Genomic DNA, 21,107 nt, shown 5'->3' with positions numbered 1-21,107 from the left:
ATTAAGAGGGTATCCCCCTACCAATCGATAATAGGGCTTATTAAGAAGGGAAATTGTACAAGTAAGGCCAAGAGATGATCATGATGCATTAGAGAATATGGATTTGTCCTTGATAGTGAACACCACCACTAAAAAGCTCCTATTAGTAGGCTTGTGGGCGGCGGCCTACAGTATTTGGGGATGATATCGATTTTTAAAACATGTTATAAATTCCAATAGTTCACCATCGCCCAATAAGGACAGAACGACTCCCTATCATTTCTCTAAAACCCTTTGAGAAATGGGGAATTGACTTACTAATTATTCTAGCTCACATTATACGCAAACATGCTACAGCATTACATCCACTAACTATTACACCAAATGGGTTGAAGCAAGAGCTACAAGGAAAGTCATCCATGTAAGGTCAAAGGCCAAGCTCTCATAGGACAATGTCATCTCGAGGTTTGGGTGTTCACAAAGGGAGTGATAGAGAAATGAGGTTGTGACCTTCTTGCTAAAAGAGTTCTTGGTCATGCTTCATGAATGAGGTTGTGAACTTCATGCTGTAAAAAAATTATTAGTCACCCATACAAAATTTTCATCGTATTACCCATAGACCAATGGGTAGAGAGCACGAACAAGACCATATGTGCTATTATGGACAAGACAATAGAAGCTTGTTTTTTGCAATGATTAGGAACAAATACTACTAGTTGCATTATGGGCCCAGACCGCCTATATGGTGGTCATAAACACAACTCCATTCAACTTGACAAAAGTCACGAGTTGCATTATGGGCCTATTGGACCACCTATATGGTGGCCATAAAGCAACACTCCATTTAACTTGACATATGGACTCAATGCAGTTACGTCCATGGAACTCTTAACGCCAAACCTAAAAGTTGCATAGTCAAGGAGTGATTAACCAAAAATGTCTTATTAAAGAAACTCTTAGAGCTCAAGAAACTTAAAGAAGCTTGGCTCAATGCACTCTATGCAATGATTGTTAAAAAACTATGGTGAAGGTAGAGACAAGGGTTTGATGACGGACTCAAGGACAAGGAAAGGAATGAATGAAGAAGACATGGTCCTTATGTATAAAATAAAAAATCAAAAGAAGAAGAGGACTTGGACCCTTTAGAATCATTAACATTACCTCCCAAGGCGTAGTATAAATAGAAACATTAGATGGCATCAAAATGGAGAGATATGGTAGCAAGCTATTGACTATGGGCCTTTAATCAAAGTTGATTCCGCTCAAAAAGTAGGAAAAAAGGAAACATGCTGAAATAAAATGGCCACCAACGAGGAGTTAGAGAAAGGATGGAGAAGCTTAAACAATGAGGCATCTCTATAAACATGGCACAAGTCTTTGACCTAAAGGAAGAAGACTAGAAAGTGAAGCCAGCCAAACGTTGGCTACACATAAAAATTGGGATTGGGTTTAAACAAAAACTAAATTTGATAGACATTGAGGCTAGTCATAATCTTATGTGTCATGAAACCAGCACTTAAACCAACCAAGGCTTACATCAAAATATTAGATTCGAGCATTGTTCCATGCTTGATGGCTTTCACCACCCTGTTTCACATTGGGATAGGAAGGGGAGTTTTATGACTATAAGAGCCAAGTAAGAAGAGGGGATGGATGGGACACACTTGGCATCAAATTGACAACAAGAACCATGCATCAAGAAGAGGGGATGGATGGGACAAAATCGGCATCAAATTGATTGGGACAACTTAAGAACCTTGATCATACAACTTACTTTAGGCTAGGTAATTGTTCTTAGACCGAGACGACTCGAGAACCGTGACTATACAACTTACTTTAGGCCAGGTGATTGTTCTTATGACCGAGACGACTCGAGAACCGTGACTATACAACTTACTTTAGGCCAGGTGATTGATCTTATGACTAAGAAAGCACCTAAGTTGGTAAACCCCAAAGGAAGAAAGGAGATCATAGCCTCAAACTCACAAGCCTTCTTAGCATAGAGTGGACACTTAAGTAGATCTCAACATCAACCATACCCCAAAGCACAAGCCATGCTTCAAATAATATAACAAGGTGAGTCATTCCATTAGAAGCCTCACAAGAATAGATGGTAACTTTTTCTTCAACTAACCCCCTTGAACATCTTACCTTGCCAGCTAAAAACCACTAAGACTACCTACAAACTTTAGAAATTATGCTAACCACACATCTACTTACCCTCATGAGAAGGGAACTAAACCATACCAATGTTATTAGACCCCAAAGGCTTAAGTCTTATCATCACCAGGATCAACAGTGGTGAGTATACTACCAACTTTATCTTACATATATAATAACACTACGAAGATAATGGCACAATGTGGATTCCCAAAAGATCCATGCATGTTACACATCCACTTGCCTCTACCAAGTCAAAGAAAACAAAGAGACCCAACTCTAATATGGTAGAGGTAAGTGGATATTATACATCCACTTGCCTCTACCAAGTCAAAGAAGAAGAAGAGACCCAACTATAGAAGCCAAGGTTCACAATGTGGTGGGTCAGCAAAGGAGTTGCTATGCAAGCCTTCTGTAAAGATACTGGTAAGCCCTTCCCAAAGCAATAGCTCCACCAATGAGCCAAATGCATGGTATAGCCAAGGAAGATCCAAACCCACACCAAAGAGATAGTGGGTGCTCGTGCAGAGATGTTATGAAGGAAATTATCAAGGAAACATGAGGATTTTGTTGCCAAAGTTGGCCATTACCATGCACCAAACTTCTTTCACAACTTGCCAATTACCCAAACCTAAGAAGGCAATAGTCCTCTCACCATAATGGCAATGGAGACCAAAGTAAAACAAAGAAGTACAACAGGTCCTACCGTAAGAATTAGCCAAGAGAAGAATAAGGCTCATTGAACATCTCAATGAGTAGCAACATATTACATATCCCCTCTACTTCCACCTTCCACCATGCACTGAGCACGTCTCACTAAGCAACAACATATTACAGATCCCCTCTACTTCCACCTTACACCGTGATGCACCAAGCAAGTTACTAAATTTAATCCATAGTAGAGCTGTCGAAATAGAACTAACCCACAAGTAACTCACCACAAACACCTGGTCATATTGTGCGGCTAGCCGCCGCTGTCTCACTCGTAGATTAGTGTTTTTTTTTCACAAATAAAAGAGATCACAATTGCATTAAAGTCTATTGCACTTATAAGTTATAACAAATTAGCATCCCGTACTACTTCCTTTATCATTATCATTATTATGTTTTAGCTTACTTAAGTTGTATTTTTTTTCTTTTTTTAATTTATTATAATATTTTAAGTTTTGTACGTGGATAGATAGAGAGAGGAGCACGATGCCAGCCATTGGCGTGTTGGTAGGGCTTTAAACTATCGGTGAGTAAGTTCTAGCTTGGTGATTCGTTTTTTACATGGTTTACTTTCTGAGTAAACCAAGAGCACCTGGGTTTACCTGTTATAGGTTTAACTAGTTTATTATAGCCCAACACAACGGGCCTGCACACACAGAGGAGAGGATCGGCCTGGGCTAAAGGCGGGCAAGACGAAGCTGATCTGGATAGACCTAATCACGGGGGGAGCTTTGACTAGTGGAGGGGTGCACCACAGCCGGTGGTAATCTGTGGGGGCGGTGGGCTGCCCCCATTTGGGGGCCAGCCTATACCACAGGAGGAGACGGAGGGGGGACCAGCTGCGACAGATACGGAGGAAGCATATGATGGATGGAAGTCAATGGAGAGGCCCTTGGTGAGGATGATCTCACCCATAGAAGTAAGCCATCAGTGCCACACATAATTGCATGGTGCGCTTTCTTCCAAGAACCCAATCCCCCAATTTCCCATAGGCAGCACAATCAAATAGTAGACTGATGACACCCCCCTTCCAAGAACCCAATCCCCCCAAAGACCCTGAACTCCTAGAGACTTCCATACCCATTTTCCCGTTCTACCTCATACCCCCCTAATAGTAGGGCATTCCCACAAAGCATGCCTTCCATCCTCCAAGGCACTTCTACACCTGGGACAACAACCTAAGGTGAAGTTCCTTTGAAGAAGTTTAGTTCCAAGAGGTAGGGCTAGCATGTAGACTCTCCATAAAAAAACCTGGAATTTCATCGACATGTTTAGTTCCAAGAGGTAGGGCTAGCATGTAGACTCTCCATAAAAAAACCTGGAATTTCATAGGCATGCTTGCCTCCCATAAGTATTTCCACCTTTTCCTCCATGTTCCAGCACTCTAATTAACCTTTCAGACTTTGTTGCAATATTCTATGTTTAATTCACTTTTCCTCAATTCTAAGTAAAGGATCTTAGCTATTCCTTTATCCAAATTTGCTCCATTGAACCACATCCAGTCCTTTATATTAAGAGACTAAGGTTGAGTAGAAGAGTGAGAGAAGGGTGTGAGTGTGAATGGACTTGAGGTCCACTTGTTCACCTATTTAAAGGTGAGGCCATGAGGCATTTTGTATGTGAGCAAGGCCTAGTTGTATGTATAAGCAACTTAATAAGCAAGATATTGTTCTTGTATTTTTTGAGTCTCTCCTCTCCACACACTTGATCTAGCACATGAGCACCACGTTTTCTCAACATGGTATCTAGAGCCTAGGTGATTTGAACCACTTGTAGTGTAGATTAGGTCAAAAATATTCATTTTTCTCTTATCTTTCTTGTGTGGAGCTCAACCCTTTCATGGTGGAGGAGCTACAGCAGCTGGTAGAGACAAGATCTCATGGAGATCTCAACTAAGGAAATGAAGAGAAGCCCCGGGCGGATGATTTTGTACAGTCAATTGCTTCGATTAATCCAGCGCTGCTGCGGTATTTGCGTCTGAGTGCGCCGTCTGCTGTTTACTGCTTCGCCCCCGCTGGTCGTACAGCCATAGTCCGCCCATAAGCCACCATTAGGCAAGGGGGCTTAGGGCTATGGTAGCCCATGGAGTGGACACCCTACAGCTCTGACTAGAGCTCCAAACGTCCATGATAGCGCCAGCAATCAGTAAAAGTTCAGGCGCCATTCTTCCTTTCACTCAAGCTTTCCATTAAAGCTTGATTTTTGGAGGTTTTTCTTGCTCAATCATCACTCCCTTGCTTTAATCACTAAAATGGTGGTGTGAATGCTTAGTTGCTGAGTTCCTCTCTTGTTTTTGAAGAGTTCTCATTCACATGAGGTAGCCATAAGCCTCATGCCCGTCAAGCTTCAACATCAACATCAATTTTTAAGCTTTTGAAGAGTTCTCATTCACATGAGGTAGCCATAAGCCTCATGCCTGTCAAGCTTCAACATCAATTTTTAAGCTTTGAAAGTGATTCAAAGTGTGCTTTTAAGCATTAATTGTGTTGTTTAACACTAATTAAGCTGTTAATCCAGCAAAGGGAGGTTATTTTAAAGTGTTCTTAAACACTAATAGTGTTATTAAACACTAATGGTGAGTTAATCACCAAAATAAGTGTTATTTTACACTAAAAATATGCTTTTTAGCACTAATTATATTTTATACACACTAATGGTGATATTAATCATCAACTAAAGTGTTGCTCAACACTAAGGTGGTCTTAACCATCAAAGGAGGAGATCATTTACATTAAGGAGGCTCTTCTTCATCAACATGGAGGCCGAGCACACAACATAAGTGCTACATTCAAGTCTTCATCGTCAACCCGTTTCTTCTACCAAAGAGAAATGGTGCAACCATGAACCAATTGTCTTCATCTCATAAGCTAAAGAGGTTGAAGAATTTTGGTTTTTTCATCATCAAACTTAGATTTTTGAGTGGTTTTAAAGTTGAACACATGTACACTAAGTGTTCATCTTCAATGTTTATGTGTATTACCCTTGAGGCCCTTGTTTGTAAGAGGCATAGGCATGCCATAAGCCATATGTTCTCACTTTCCAAGCCCAAGGCATGTCATTCCGCTGCATATGCTGCATTTTCATCGTATAAGATGAGTTGTAAGGTTGAGCATAGAATCCCTAAATGCTCTACCTTGTTGGTTGTCATGATTTTAAGCATTTTCTGGCATTACTTTTGTAAGAGGCATTGGCAACATTATGAGCCATGTCCTCTCCTTCTTGAGCCAAAGATGATTAACCTTATTTGTTTGAGTATTTACCTAACCCAATTACTCATTAAGCTTGTAACTTCAAACCCTAAAGGGTATCATTTAACCAACATGCATAAAAGCTATTGTAATTGTGGAGTAGACACTGCCCTTGACCAATCCATAAGGCAAGTGGTAAGACCCTCCCTTTCCCTTCCCCATTTAAATCTACCTCACTACCCATGGAGGAGATATGGTATTCAAGGAAGCATCGAGCATGTTGGAGGACCATCTAAAAGCAAACCACTTAAGCAATGTCTAAAGCATGTCATCTACAAGAAGTCAAGCAAACACAAAGAGTGGGTGCACCATCATCGAGGTGTACATCTTCATCGACAAACAAATAAAGACTTAGATGGCATCAATGTAATAGCCTCTAAGGCTCTAGGAACACATTTGTAAATCCTAGATAACCACACCTATATTCCAAACCTTGTACGCCTAAATGTTATAAAGGCATCTTATGTCCAATACCACCTATTCCGTCCTTCCATAGTTGGTATTGAGGGGGGGTATTAAGAGACTAAGGTTGAGTAGAAGAGTGAGAGAAGGGTGTGAGTGTGAATGGACTTGAGGTCCACTTTGTTCACCTATTTAAAGGTGAGGCCATGAGGCATTTTGTATGTGAGCAAGGCCTAGTTGTATGTATAAGCAACTTAATAAGCAAGATATTGTTCTTGTATTTTTTGAGTCTCTCCTCTCCATACACTTGATCTAGCATGAGCACCACGTTTTCTCAACATTTTATCCACCAACAGGAATCAAAGGCAGTGGACACCTATACTTTTTGTATTTCTACCCATCAAAGGCAGTGGACACCCATACTTTTTGTATTTCTGCCATCATTTGTGTTAATCCAAAATCTATCACCAACTGATCCAACCCCTTCCATCTTGCCATTGAACAATCCCAGCAATCAGCCAATCTGCTCAAACCTTTGTTATTCAGTTTTTTTTTGGCTAAAGTAATGTTTAGAAGTGCTAGAGGGGCATTAAAATTATGGGACCACCAAATCCCTAGATTGAGAAAAGAATTGCCAAAAATTCTAGGGCAGCCATCCCAATAAGTCCCTTATCGTAGGACCTTTGCTTGAAAGTTCCTATAGGACCTATGATACTTTTCTAATGGTTATAACATGGCACAAAAACATGATATAAGCATTCAATAGATGGTTAATCTATCATGGAAGGGAACCCTTACCCCTTCCCATTTCTTCAATTTTTGGAGAAATATTTCTAGGGCCCAATCAGATATCTTGTTATATTAGTAACCTCCACCCCAAAAGAGACTCCCAGACGCCCAATGATTTGGCCTCTCTTGGCCACCTCACATCCCCATCTTTCTAGATCAAAGTCATTGTCCTCAGTTAGACTAATTATTTTAGATTTTTGAAGCTATATTTGGACCCAGAAGCATTAGCAAATTCATGTACTATGGATAAAGCCTGTCTCACATTGTCATTCTTCGCCCTTAGGAACAACGGTGAGTCATCAGCAAAACATTGGATTACCAGCAGTTCCCCACTCCTTAGCTTTAGTCCAACAATCTTCCCTTTTTCACTAGCATCTTCAAGGGCCACAATAAGGGGGTGTGAGGCAATAACAAAAAGCAAAGGGGCTAGTGGATAACCCTGTCTTACTAACCTCCTGATTTCAAATCTACCTACTAGCTTGCTATTTAGGAGCAATCTAGAGAATCCCCCAAGAGAGGGTGAAAATACAGGAAGCTATCTTAAAGCAATCTAGAGAATCCCCCAAGAGAGGGTGAAAATACAGGAAGCTATCTTAAAGCCAAAACCCAATCTTTCCATTACCCTTGCCACAAAGGACCAATGGATCCTATCATAAGCCTTTTCCATGTCTAGCTTGAGCATAATACACTTCTGATTAGTTTTTTGGGCCACATCTCTCCCTATCATTGCAGAGCAAAAATATTGTCATAGATGGACCTTCCCTTAATGAATCCATGTTGTTTTCTAGACAACTTCTTGAAGGACATGGGAGATCCTTAAGGCAAAGACTTTGGCAAGGATTTTATAGATGAGAGTTAACAAGGTTATGGGTCTCTAGTGGTTGAACCTATTGCATGCAACTTGTTTAGAGATGAGCTTCACCGCTCCCTCCTTAAGGTCCTTATCCAAGAAGCCAGAGTTGAATGCCTCTCTACAAATATTCCAAACTAGATCCTTAAGGGAAGGCCAAAAGGAGATAAAAAATTCCACTAAGAGCCCATCCCAGCCTGGGGATCTTTCCTTACCCAACTTGAGGAGGGCTATCCAACATTCATCAAGCTCCACTTCTGTCTCCATCCACCTGGACTTATCTGCATCAATTCTATGATTTACCAAATTTAAGAGATTGTTTTCAGCTAGGAACCTTCTTTTGGACCCATCCTCTTTCAAGCTTAAAATAGACCCCAAGAATTCAACCCATTTCCTTGCCACCTGGTCAATCTCCCCCAGCTCCTGCCCATTGTTTGATTTGTCCCACCAATTCCCTACTGCCTTTTTCTTCAGATAATTTGAATAAATATCAGGTTTCTTCTTAGAAGTGACATTTCTCCATCTAAGACCCCTAAGAGTAATATTGGCAAGCTTGTCATCTTTCTCTTTTAAGCTTATTTGGCATTTAACATATAAGTTAATCTCATCCTCAGTAAGTTTGCCCATTTGTCTTTTCTTTTGTAGAGCTTGTAATTGATCACTCCATATTTTCCTCTCATGTTTCTCTCATAAGCTCTTAGTTTCCCCACCCTCCTAATAATGCCTTGCATATCATTGGGCAAAAGACCTCCAAGCTCCTTCTTTGTTGTCTGTCCTCCTTAGTCTACCAATGGCATCTTAAGTATAGAAAATGAATAGCTCATCTTTAAGCCGAGAGTTGTTGGCCCTCAATTTCCTAGTGGGAAATTGGTTCAATTTCTCTTCCTCCCAATCTTTCACATGCCATTCCCACTTCGAAGGCATGTGGTCAGAGAGGGAAGAGGAGCTATCGATTTCCAGCTTTAAGGTGTGGGGAACCCAAGTTGCTTGTTAGCTACAGAAGACCCTATCAATTCTGGAAGAGGATCCAAAATATTGTAGACTCAAGTAGGTATGTCCAGGGTCGACTCCCTAATCCTCCAAGCTCCACCCATCAGCAAGGCCCATTTTACCCCTCAACTCTTCCCATATCTTTTTTTCCTATCCCATCAAGATGGTACCCCCCCCTCACATGTGTTAGAGAGTTTTTCAACCATGTTAAAGTATCCCCATCAGAATGCAAGGTTCTTGGATATTTAGAGCAGATAACTAGTCCCACATACCCCCAGTCTCTTCATAATTATGATCTCCATAGATGTTCATAATCCAGACTCTCTCTCCCCCCCAATCTGGACCTCCACAACTAGGGCCCTACCATTAGGGTGATTGGCAACTAAGCAAGGTTTCAAGGATTTCTTAATGATGGTCATCACACTACCCAATCTTTGTAACTATCAACCTAGACATGTTATGTTCTTGGATAGCTAGGATGGAAAGCCCCCATTCTTTTACTAGACTCCAAAAGGTTGCATTTTTCTTCGTGTCTTTGATACCTTTCACATTCCAAGTGCAGCCTCTAACCTGCTCCTATTATTCATATGAGAGGGAAGTTTCTGGGACCATCTCTACTTCCTCATTACCTCCCTCATCAGTGGTGGCTAATTTCTGGGAGTCTCTCCAAGTTGTTTCAATCTACCAATTAAATCTTTCAATAGAAGATGTCTCACTATCGGCTCTTCTAAGGGGGCTGAAAGGATTAGAGTAAATCAAAGGAATAAGATCACTGGGGGATTTACTGGCTCCCTTATCTTTGATTAAAGGTCTATTCTGAGTCCTCCTATCTTCCTCCTTAGCTAGCCTAAGGCTAGATTTACTCTTGGTCTTATCAGTGACTTTGGTCCACCCACCTTCTACTTGTCCACTTCCCTGAACATCCAATAAACCTTTACCTTTCTCTTCTTTTCTCAGATTCTCAACATTCTCAGTCTTATCCATTTTCATGTCCCCCCCTCAGTCAATTACCTCCTTTTCCTCTCTACTAACCTTATCCCCTGAGACCCGCTCCCACAGAACCTAGCTAGGTGGCCAAAGCCCCCGCACTCAAAGCATGCCCCTGGAAAGGGGTCAATTTTCAAAGCCAATTCTATTTTTCCTAGTTCGCCCAAATCCACTTCCATTGATTTTGGGTTCTCGATCCCAATATTCCAGGTAATGCATACGCTCTTCGCCTTGATGACTGGAGTCTTCCTCTTTCGGGATGTATAGAGTCGGGCGGCCCAAAGAATTGGCTAGATCACCAAGCGCCGGCCGGAGCCAGGGAGGGAGGCTGACTAGCTCAACCCACACAGGGCAAGCTTCTTTTTTTAGGCTTTTGTTAACATCAAAGACCTCCTACAGGGCTCGCCATCTTACAGTAGATCTATAGCCTTTTGCATATGTTGCACCTCACCCGCGATAGAGCCACCTCCTTCTTCTTGCTGAATGACCGTCATCTCTCTTCCTGAGCTCAGCTTGTTTGATGCTGAGCAACGCTGCCTGTTGTCCCCGCTTGTTAGAGCCACCCACATCGCCTTGCTGCTATAGCTGCAATAGGCAGTTGCCCTTGCTAGCCCGCTTGCACCTTCCCTTTTTTTGCTGAGCCAAGATGATGGCCGGCACTTTTGTGCTTAGCCACCCCCACGACCGAGTAGCCACCCTGCTTCTGTAGTTTAGTTACAGAAAGAAAAAAGTAGAGAGCAAAAAGGGTGGCAAAAAAAAGGAAAAAAGAAAGAAAAGAGAGCAAATAAGCTTTTTGCTTTTCTTTTATATTTTTTTAATGGAAAAGAGGTAAAGAGTTAAAAAAGTAGAATGATTGGGTAACCTTATCCTCTTGATTGCTTGCACGTGTACGTTGTTAACGTACTTTAAAAGAACATGTGTCCTTGAATGAAGATGGACACTGCAATCCATAACATTTTTGCAACACGTCTTTTTCATGTGCGTGTCTTTGTTAAGTTTATATGAATAGCTCATAGAGCTCGAATGAGCATGAACATCAAGCCTATGGTTATATTCGAGTGAGGAATCGATGGACACCGAGACAGAGATCTCGGCATACATCGTAAGGTAGATAATTACAAATTCATTACCACATTTGAATCTGAGTCACATGTAATTCATCAAGTCATAGGATTTTCATGCTCGTTTGTATGAGTGTGCAAGGCCACTTCCTCTCTACATCAATTTCCAAGGCACAAGGCATGTTTTATTCTCCTTTAAGCTCTGTAGGCAAGATAGGGCACATGGCCCTCCCTCTTTTCTCTTTGATGCCTAGGCAACCAAGGGCAAGTGGCCCTTTCATTTATCTCCTTTCTTACACCTCTACGTTGGTGGCCAAGGGCCGTAGGCCATAAGCCCACTCTTGACTTGCTGGTAGCGATGGCCAAGTACTTTAATCATGCGAATAGTTCTGACAGTATTCATTTTGAATGCCAAAGCATAGAGACATATAACAAAGATTATGTAGCTAGTCCTCTACTGCCCCCAAGGAAGGGCCACCTTGTAGAGAAGAAAGTCAAGAACTTGATGGAAAGTCTTCTGGGTGGCAGGTTCTTGGTTTGGTCCGGTGCTATGCCATTTCTCTCTGAGTGAAGGCTCGAGAAAAGTATAATCCCTAAAAGCCTGAAAGGAAGAGATCCCTGCTACTAAATGTGAAGTAAGCTCTAAAGAGATCCCTACTATGACTAAGGCACTAGATCCCTGCTACTAAATGTGAAGTAAGCTCTAAAGAGATCCCTACTATGACTAAAGCACACATTCTTTCCCTTTCTCATGCAAGGGTGCGAGACTCTTTTTTCTCTCATTGTGCAGGCGAGCACGACCCTTTGCGTCCTTTTCTCTACTTCTCCTTGCTTGTGCTGGTTGGGCTGCCCAAGGCAGCCAAGGCTTGTTTCTTAGTTTTTTCTTCTTTTCTTTCTTTGTTGCACTTGCCTGCTAGTGCAAGCGGGCTAGCCCTTTGTTTCATTGTCCTTGCCTTTTGCACGATGGCCAAGGGCAACAAGCCCTGCCTTCTGCTCTGACACGCGGGCCACGGCCAAGGCCCTCTTTGCACTTCCCCCTATTTCTCCACGTCGGTTGTCCATGTCTCTTTGCACTTCTCTCTGCGCTCGGGGTAGCCAGAGCCAAGGCCCTCTTTACACTTCCCCCTGTTTCTCCACATTGGCTGTCCACATGTCTTTGCACTTCTCTTTACGCTGGGGGTAGCTAGATGATAAGAGCAGGTGATGGTGGTGGTCAAGGGTGCAGGTGGGCAGCAAGAGGCATAGACGAAGGCATTGAGAGATGAGAGAGAAAAGGGAAAAACATGGTCGGGGTAGCAACAAGCATAGGTAGCAAGTGTGAGGCACGCGATGGATTGCTCGATAAAAACATAAATTTCAACCAATCAAAACATGTACCTGCGTTCATTTTTAGCATACACATCAATTTTTTAACCTCCACGTGGTGTGCAAGCATCGTAGGCTACCCAAGGTAAAAATAGCACTTCGCTAGTAGAAGGAAAAAACATTAAACTATTTTGTAGTTTTAAAAAATAACAATGTTTGTAGTTTAAAAAAAATACCAATGTTTGAAAGGTTAGTATGCAACAATTCATTCAATAAGAGGAGTTAGTGGGTTTAAAAACAAAATAAATAGAGTTTGAAAGGAGTTAGTGAGAAAGTGGCAACAAGATGAAGTAACTAAAGTAAAGCAAGAGTTAGTAACAAAATGAGGATTATAATTAAAAAGGAGGTGCGTAGGGATTATAAAAAATAGAAATGTTAGTGGGTCATTGCTTAAGCCAAAAATTCAAGCATCAAAAAATGAAGAAGCTACAAACTTTGCATAAGATCCTCCCTTTAGTTCCTTGCAAATGTTGGGTTGATGAGGCATCTATTTATTATTTTACCTCCTTGTGTGAACTTGTCTTAGCAAAACGAAACCATTGTTAAGTCACTCGCGAGGTGCTCTCTAATCCTGGCATGTCGATGGAATACCCATGGGAGATGCTCAAGATCTTGTCTCTCACCCAAGCCCTTGAGCAAAGAATAAAACAATAAAAGAACCATGAATGTGCTATTCTCCGTTTATAGTCTAGATAAATAGATAAAGAATAACTTGATCTAAGGAAATAAGGTAACAAGAGGAATGAACTTAACTAAGGAAATGGAAAGTAACTCAACACTCACACCACACTACCATTCTCACCACACACTCGACTCATGCATCAATGGATTTAAGTTGGGATTGCAACTCACACATGGCTAGATACCCTCACCACAAGTAAGGAATCCGTAGAAAAGAAGAAACGCATGCCACTCCAAGTAGTACACACACACCAATCCCTTGGTAGCTTTAAGAGGGAGCCTCAACCAAGACATCACTGGCTAAAAGCTCAATCACGTGTCTCACGCACACATAACAACTCTCAAACTGGCATGCTTTCTAGAAAGCAATGAAAGAAAAAAGAAACAACCAAGCAATGTTAGCAAGCAATCCAAATGCCTCTCACACACAAGAGGAGCTAAAACCAACAAAGCTTCCAACACCCTAAACTATATACACACACTCCAATACTCACACATGAACTCACAAGAGTGGATTCCACAGCTAGTGCTAGAGGGGAATCAGACCTCCTCCCCCCACCATGTTACTATATAGCAAAGGGACATTATCTCCTAGGCCATATGTCAAGCATAGGAGATTGATATGCAATACATGCATAGATAGACCCAGAAAGATATACATGAAGCCTTATATACAAAGGCCTAATGGGGGACTAATGGGGGACTAATGCATTAACCCAAAAGGGTTAACAAGCAACACCAATTGTTTGATAAGGTAGAGTTGCATATACCTACCAAGACAACCCTACAACACTATCAAAGACCCCTTCTAAGCATGCTGCCAGCTCATAGCCTCTCCTCTCTCAATAGGCTCAATAGCTCAATAGCAAGAAAATTCCTATAAGGAGTAGCACACCCTATTGAAGATTGACCTCAAATCTACAAGGACTTCGTAAGCATGTTAAGCAACAAAATAACTCAAAGAAGACACAAGATGTAGTCCACAAAGAACTAGGCACATAGCCCTTTTATTCAAGTGCTAATACAAGAGTTATACAATGGTTGATTGGAGCTCATTGTGACCTCCCAATATATAGGGATGAAGAGAAGAAGGCGCCTATCTGAATGACATCATCTATGATGTATTATGCCCCTTAAGAGCATCTAAGGCCACCTCCAAGCTCTCCTCAAATAGGGTGTCCGCTTGACCCATGCCATGCGACTCTCTTGCCACCTAGACTCCTAATTTTGACTAACTTATCTAGTTCTTTACACCTTGTAAAAGCACCCACCACAAAGGTTAAAGATATACCTAAAGCTAAACCATTAATTCCAATACTTTCTCTTGGTTTAGCTTCACCACGCAGGGTAAGCTCTCACCAAGTTCAAGTTCACACAAACAAACATAAAATCCCCATTGGCTAAAAATATTTACAATGTTACTCAACTCTTTGCTAGAAAGCATAGTCTGAGTCAACAATGGCCATGTTTGCCTCTTCCTTGTCCTTGTCCTTATTTCCCTTGAGCTTTTCTACATCAACCTTCTTCTGAAAATAGTCTTTGATCATATGACCTTTCTTCTTGCAATAAAAGCAAGGTTTGGGTCCCTTCTTCTTCTTTTTCTTCTCTTACTTGGACATCATGGCAGATTCTGTAAACGGGTACTTCCCCACTTGAGGATTCAATGCCATCTGTTGAAACTCCGAGTCTAGCTTCTTCTATGACCAAATGAGATGCAACACTAACAAGGGTTGAATTTGGTTGGCAAGGGTTGAATTTGGTTGGTTGGCAATAACACCAACCAAATTATCAAACTTTGGGTGCATTGAAGAGAGCAACACAAAGACATCTTCTTCTTCGGTAATGATTACCCCAGAACCCGAGAGTTGATTCATAAGACTTCTGATATTACTTAAATGGATTGCAACATTATCCTTATCCCCGATGTCAAGCCTATAAAGTCTTTTTCTTAACCAAAGTCTTAAAGTAGCATTGGTTTGACCAAAGATACCTTTAAGCCTAGTCCAAGCCTCATTGGCGGAAGCAGAACTTGCTACCTATGGTATTTGTGTATCATCTAACCCTTTGATAAGGAAGGCTAGAACCTTCATGTCAAGTGCTTTCCATACTTTTTGTGCCTCTGCATCCTTGGTTGGTTTCTTGTATAATCACCCTTTGTTATGGTCCAATAATCCTTCTCTACGATGGCCATTTGCATTTTTATGGACCATGTGTGATATTTTGTACCATCAAATCTGTCACTTTTCTCAAAGAAGTCCTTAAGGTTTTAAAGAGCAAGATTGAAGCATAATAAATCAAACAACTTTGGTTATATAGAAATACCTGAAAGATTAATACAACTTTGGTTATATAGAAATACCTTAAAGATTAATACAAGTCAAATGTTTAAAAAAGATTCTCAACAATTGTGGTAGAGACATTCAGAGTCCATCACCACACCCATATAGCTCCAAATTAGAAGCCAAGAGATCTCCAAGGCCTTGAGCTAAGGCAGCCTTGTATACCACGATTTTTCTTCTGCTTTTTCCTTGTCAGATTCTCCCTCAATTGGTTGCTTCTTTTTTTAATTTTGTTTTTCTGTCAATTCCTTAGGTTGTCTTACCCAATGTGTATCACAATGCCTGGTCCTTTTTCTTACAGTTTGCTTCACTCTAGGAGTCTCCTTTCTTCTTCTGGATGTGACCTCCCGTGTGCCTAGAGCTAGAGCTTCAAAGTACTCTCTCTCAATCTATGCTTGAGTGTTTGGATACTCTCAATAGATGAGTCTGAAGATACTTCCACAATCCCTAGTATTATTGACTCTTTAGTATCTGACGAAATCTCTATTGTGTTCATTTTATCATACCCAAGAGTAAGTCTTTTTCAAGAGATTTTGCTCCTTCTGTAAATTTGAGTGACAAGAAATACAATACTTGCCCAATTTTTGACCTTCACATAAGTTTACTAGTATTGACTTTTACCAAAATGCTTAAAAGGAAGATGAACCAAGCATTTTAGAATCTTCCAATATTGGAGTTTTCCCACGTGTTTGCCAACTCACACGTGGATTATTCCCTCATTACTGACTGCACCGCTTCCTGAATAGTTAGCTTGCTGTAGGTGGAACTGCCTCTCTCTCGACTGCTTTGACCCAGTCGATTTGGTGCTGCAGCTCAACCAACTTTCTCGACTGCTTGACAGTCGGCTTGCAGCAGTCCGCCTCTGTCGATTACTTTGACAATCGACCACCTCTCTCAACTGTTTGATGCAGCAAGGCAACCTCCGCCTCTATCGACTACTTTGACAGTCGATCATCCCTCTCGATTGTTTGATGCAACAAGGCGACCTCCGCGCTTTCTTGATGAAGCACAACGATCTCCCCCTTTCACTAGACAAAGTGCTTTCACACTTGATGCAACACAGCAACCTCCACGCTTTCTACTAGATGAAGCACAACGATCTCCCCCTCTGCACTAGACAGAGTGCTTTAGCACTTCTTTGGCCACGGTGCATACTATGCCTTCGCTAGTTAGAGCACACCTGTTTTACATCGATTTGATGCAAAACATCGAGTTGTGTGAAAAAGTTGATGTTTTGCATCAACTCAAGACGGCTACTCTCCTTTTTAGGCTACTCTTCAGGGTTGGCCTCAGCAGATGACCAGTAGGATGAAATCTTGAAAGATTTCCCACTTCAGAGAAAAACCTTTATCTTCTCACTCTCCCTCTCTCTCAGTTGCAAAGCTCGAAGGTCTCTCTCTCTCTCTCTCTCTCTAAGAAAAGCTTCCTCACAAAAGCACCCTCTTTCTCTCTAAGATTAGATCTCTCTCTCACTGAAAAGGTCTCCTCATCAAACATGATGTTTAGATCTCACAATAGAGATTAGCTTATATAATATTAGCACTACTCTCTCAACAAGGCTTAGAGCATGTTTAGTAGAGGATTACCAAAAATGCTTCTTATTATATAAGCTTCATAGGATTAAAAAGCATGATTATAGAGAGATGAATCTTAATGTGAGGACTTAATCATCATTCAATTAGCTCCACATAAGATAATATTCTCACTAAGATAAATCCCACTCAATATATAGATTAGGAATTTAACACAAAGTTAACTCCTACCCAAACATGCATCACAAAGAGCTAAACCACAAGACCCTCCAAGCTCTCCTCAAATTGGGGTGCCCACTTGACCCATGCCATGTGACTCCCTTGCCACCTAGACTCCTAATTTTGACTAGCTTATCTACTCCTTTTACACCTTGTAAAAGCACCCACCTCAAAGGTTAAAGATATACCTAAAGCTAAACCATTAATTCCAATACACACCCCCCTCAAGTGCTACAACAACACGAACAATCATAGAAGTTAACCTAACAAGAAGAGAGAGCCTTGGCCCCTCCAACCCATCTAAGAAGAAGAACCTTTGGGTGCGAGCCAACAATCTATTTCTAGAGCATGAGCTAGTATGCCCTTGTTGGCAAGAATTAAAATATGTGTGTATTGCTACTAAGCTACATTAATAATATTATTACAAAGGCTTTATTAGATTAGCCATGATTCTCACTTGAGCTATGACCTTTGCTTAAAAAACATCACCTTGCATGCCTATGTAGTGAAGTACCACTTGCTCCTATATACTATAGCTTTGTTCTATGCAAGCACCTTATATTCACCTATGAGGTGATTTGTGGATCAACCTTACCTTTGAGGTTTAACCACCTTCATTAGAGAGATACCATGAACCTTACATAGGCATCATAACCTTTGAGTAATCATGGTTTACTATAACCTCATGGCCATTCTCAAACTCTAGAAGCCATGCCTATGATAAGTTAAGTCTTATCTATGTAAATCAAGTAACACTAAAAAAGGAATGGTATTCAAGGAAATGGTTCTCTCTACCTAAATTAAAGGCCCTTTCATAATGACTTTTGCTAAATGTTTCATCAGTTAACTAGTGATCGATTTCTCAAACTCTAGAAGCCATCTTTATGATAAGTTATAGTCTTGTCAATGTAAACCAAGTAACACTATAAAAGGAATAGTATTCAAGGATATGGTTCTCCCTACCTAAAGAAAAGGCCCTTCATAAACGACTTTTGCTAAATGTTTCATTACATGTTAACTAGAAGCCATACGTATGATAAGTTATAGTCTTGTCCACGTAAAACCAAGTAGCACTAAAAAAGGAATGGTATTCAAGTATATGGTTCTCTTTACCTAAAATTTCTCAAACTCTAGAAGCCATTCTTACGATAAGTTATAGTCTTATCCATGTAAACTAAAAGTAGCACTAAAAAAGAAATGGTATTTAAGGGTATGGTTCTCTCTACCTATAGAAAAGGCCCTTCATAATGGTTTTTGCTAAATGTTCAATTTTTGGGTCTCTCTACCTAAAGAAAAGACCCTTCATAATGACTTTTGCTAAATGTTTCATTCCATGTTAACTAGTGGTTAATTTTTGGGTCTAGAACAATTATACATGGTACCATATATTAAATACTAACTCACAAGTCTAAGGGACACAAAAAAACTGGTGATGAAGGCATGTTCAAAGCTTTCAAAATTGCAAGGGTCATCCAGAAGAAGAAGGGTTGAGTAGCACAGCTGCGTGCTCAAGGATTTGCGTTAAGCACACAAGTGCATGCAGATGGTGATTGTAAAGCTTCCTTTCCAAAGGCTTATCAGAGAGATATGTGAGCTCGCGGCCTTGGAGTACGCTGGCAGGCATTCGACCTTGCTTGCTTGCAAGAGGAGGTAAAAGAAATCCTCATCGAGTTCTTTCAAGATAGCTACATCTTCGCTATTCATGCTCGTAGGGTCATCCGTCCTTTGCCAGGTCCACTTTAGATATGACTAGCTCTTACCGCTTGTGGCCATGTCCAATAGAAGGATGAGGCAATATTTGGAGATTCCTCCTCTCACAACCAAGGATGATGTAAAAGTAGAAGAGGTCACTCACGATCGACACACAAGGCTGAGTGATTGGATAAAGGGTGAGAGATTAGCTTAGGAAAGAGAGGAGGAGGATCCAAGGAGATAGTAGCAATAAGACTTAGTGTTGCAGCTTTAGATGTTTCTCTACGTCCCATTATAAGTTCATACTTACCGAAACCAACTTATCTTGATAGGGACAACAACCATGTTGCAAACTTTTGAAGCTTTCATACCTAATTATTTAGATTAATTATAATCATTGATGATTACTAGAGGAATGCATGTGAGGTGCTACTCTTATGTGACGTTTGGTCAAATCATTTATATTATATCAATTTTGTAAAAACTATAAAGTATGGTAAATGTATTGTGTATGGGATTAAATCAACATGGCATTTCAATTTTATTGTATCCATCTACCAATATGTGATGTGGCTTGAAGAATTTGATTTAATTTCAATTTACTTTTCATGCAAGGATTTGATTGATTTCCATTTCCTTTTCATGTAAGGATTTTGTGGGATACCTTGCTTAGGTTAACACACACACACACGTGCATATGTATAAACACATAATACCTTAGTATTTATAATCATATCCTGGTTTAGAGGAAAGACCTTAGTATCTGTAATCATATCCTTGGTTTAAAGTATTACTCAAGACACACACACATACATATATCATACTATAAGAAAAAAAAGATTATTGCACTTTCGTTCCTACGTAAAGTGCAATAACCTTTCTTTTTTTAGAGATCTGGTTCCCATTATGGTATCAATGAAAACTAATGTGGGGGTATGACCATCATGCCCACTTGTATGATACATACATTAATGTGAGATTTGAACCCATAACTCTCCATTTATAGGGATGCAATCTAACCACCACTAGGTTGTTACCTTGGGGAATTTGATTTGATTGATTTCTATTTCCTTTTCATGTAAGGATTATGTGGGATACCTTGCTTAGCTTAACACACACATGCACACATTTACATGTGCATAAACACGGATTACCTTAGTATTTATAATCATATCCTTGGTTTAGAGGATTATCTTGCTCAACTTAACACGCATGCATGCATGTGCACGTGCACAAAAAAAAAGGACCTTAGTATCTATAATCACATCCTTGGTTTAGAGGATTACTCGAGATAGACACACATATATATAGCATACTATAAGCACAAAAAGATTATTACACTTTAGTTTTTAGGGAAAGTGCAATAGCCTTTCTTTTTTAATTGGAGATGTGGTAGCCATCAATGAAAACTAATGTGTGGTACGACCACCATCATGCCCACTTGTATGGTACATACACTAGCATGTGAACCCCCTCTTACCAGGGAATATATATTTTCTATGGGACTTGAGCCTACAACTCCCCATTTATGGGGATGGAATCCGACCACTAGGTTGTTACCTTGGGGAATTCGTTTACTGTTACAATGCACTTTGAAGCAATACTTTGGCATGTGTTTCTTTTTATCGCTTATGTCATACACATGTTCTAATATTTTTAGTTAAACAAAGTGTCTTTTTGACTCTCAAGCTACCAAAATTTCAAGGAATTATTAGCTAGATATAGCTGGCATCCAATGAATATGGCTCTTGAGAACTATTGTTTATACATCATTGTCGAATGATTGTTTATTCATAATTGTCAAATTGATATATGTAGGAAGGTGAATATATAGATAATGGGAATTTTCTTATCTATTTCTATAAAAGTGGAAGTATTCTTTCCCTTTCCTCTTTTAAGAATGCCAAAAGGTTTTTTAGTTGCTTGTCCCCATGAAACTTGGGCATTTAAAAAGAGTTCAACAAAGTATGGAGTACAAAATGAGCCAATACATGAGAATTGACAATGTAAGTGACAAGTTTCACTTAAGAGAAACCCTCAAGGATAAGCACACTCTATTTCAAGTTTAGAAGGTGATTGCTCAAGCCAATGGGTGGCCTCTA

Source organism: Cibotium barometz, chromosome 60 (assembly GCF_041138505.1).
Source record: "Cibotium barometz isolate CiBa-2024 chromosome 60, ASM4113850v1, whole genome shotgun sequence".
Taxonomy (NCBI): Eukaryota; Viridiplantae; Streptophyta; class Polypodiopsida; order Cyatheales; family Cibotiaceae; genus Cibotium; species Cibotium barometz.
Note: the sequence above shows the minus strand (reverse complement) of the source record.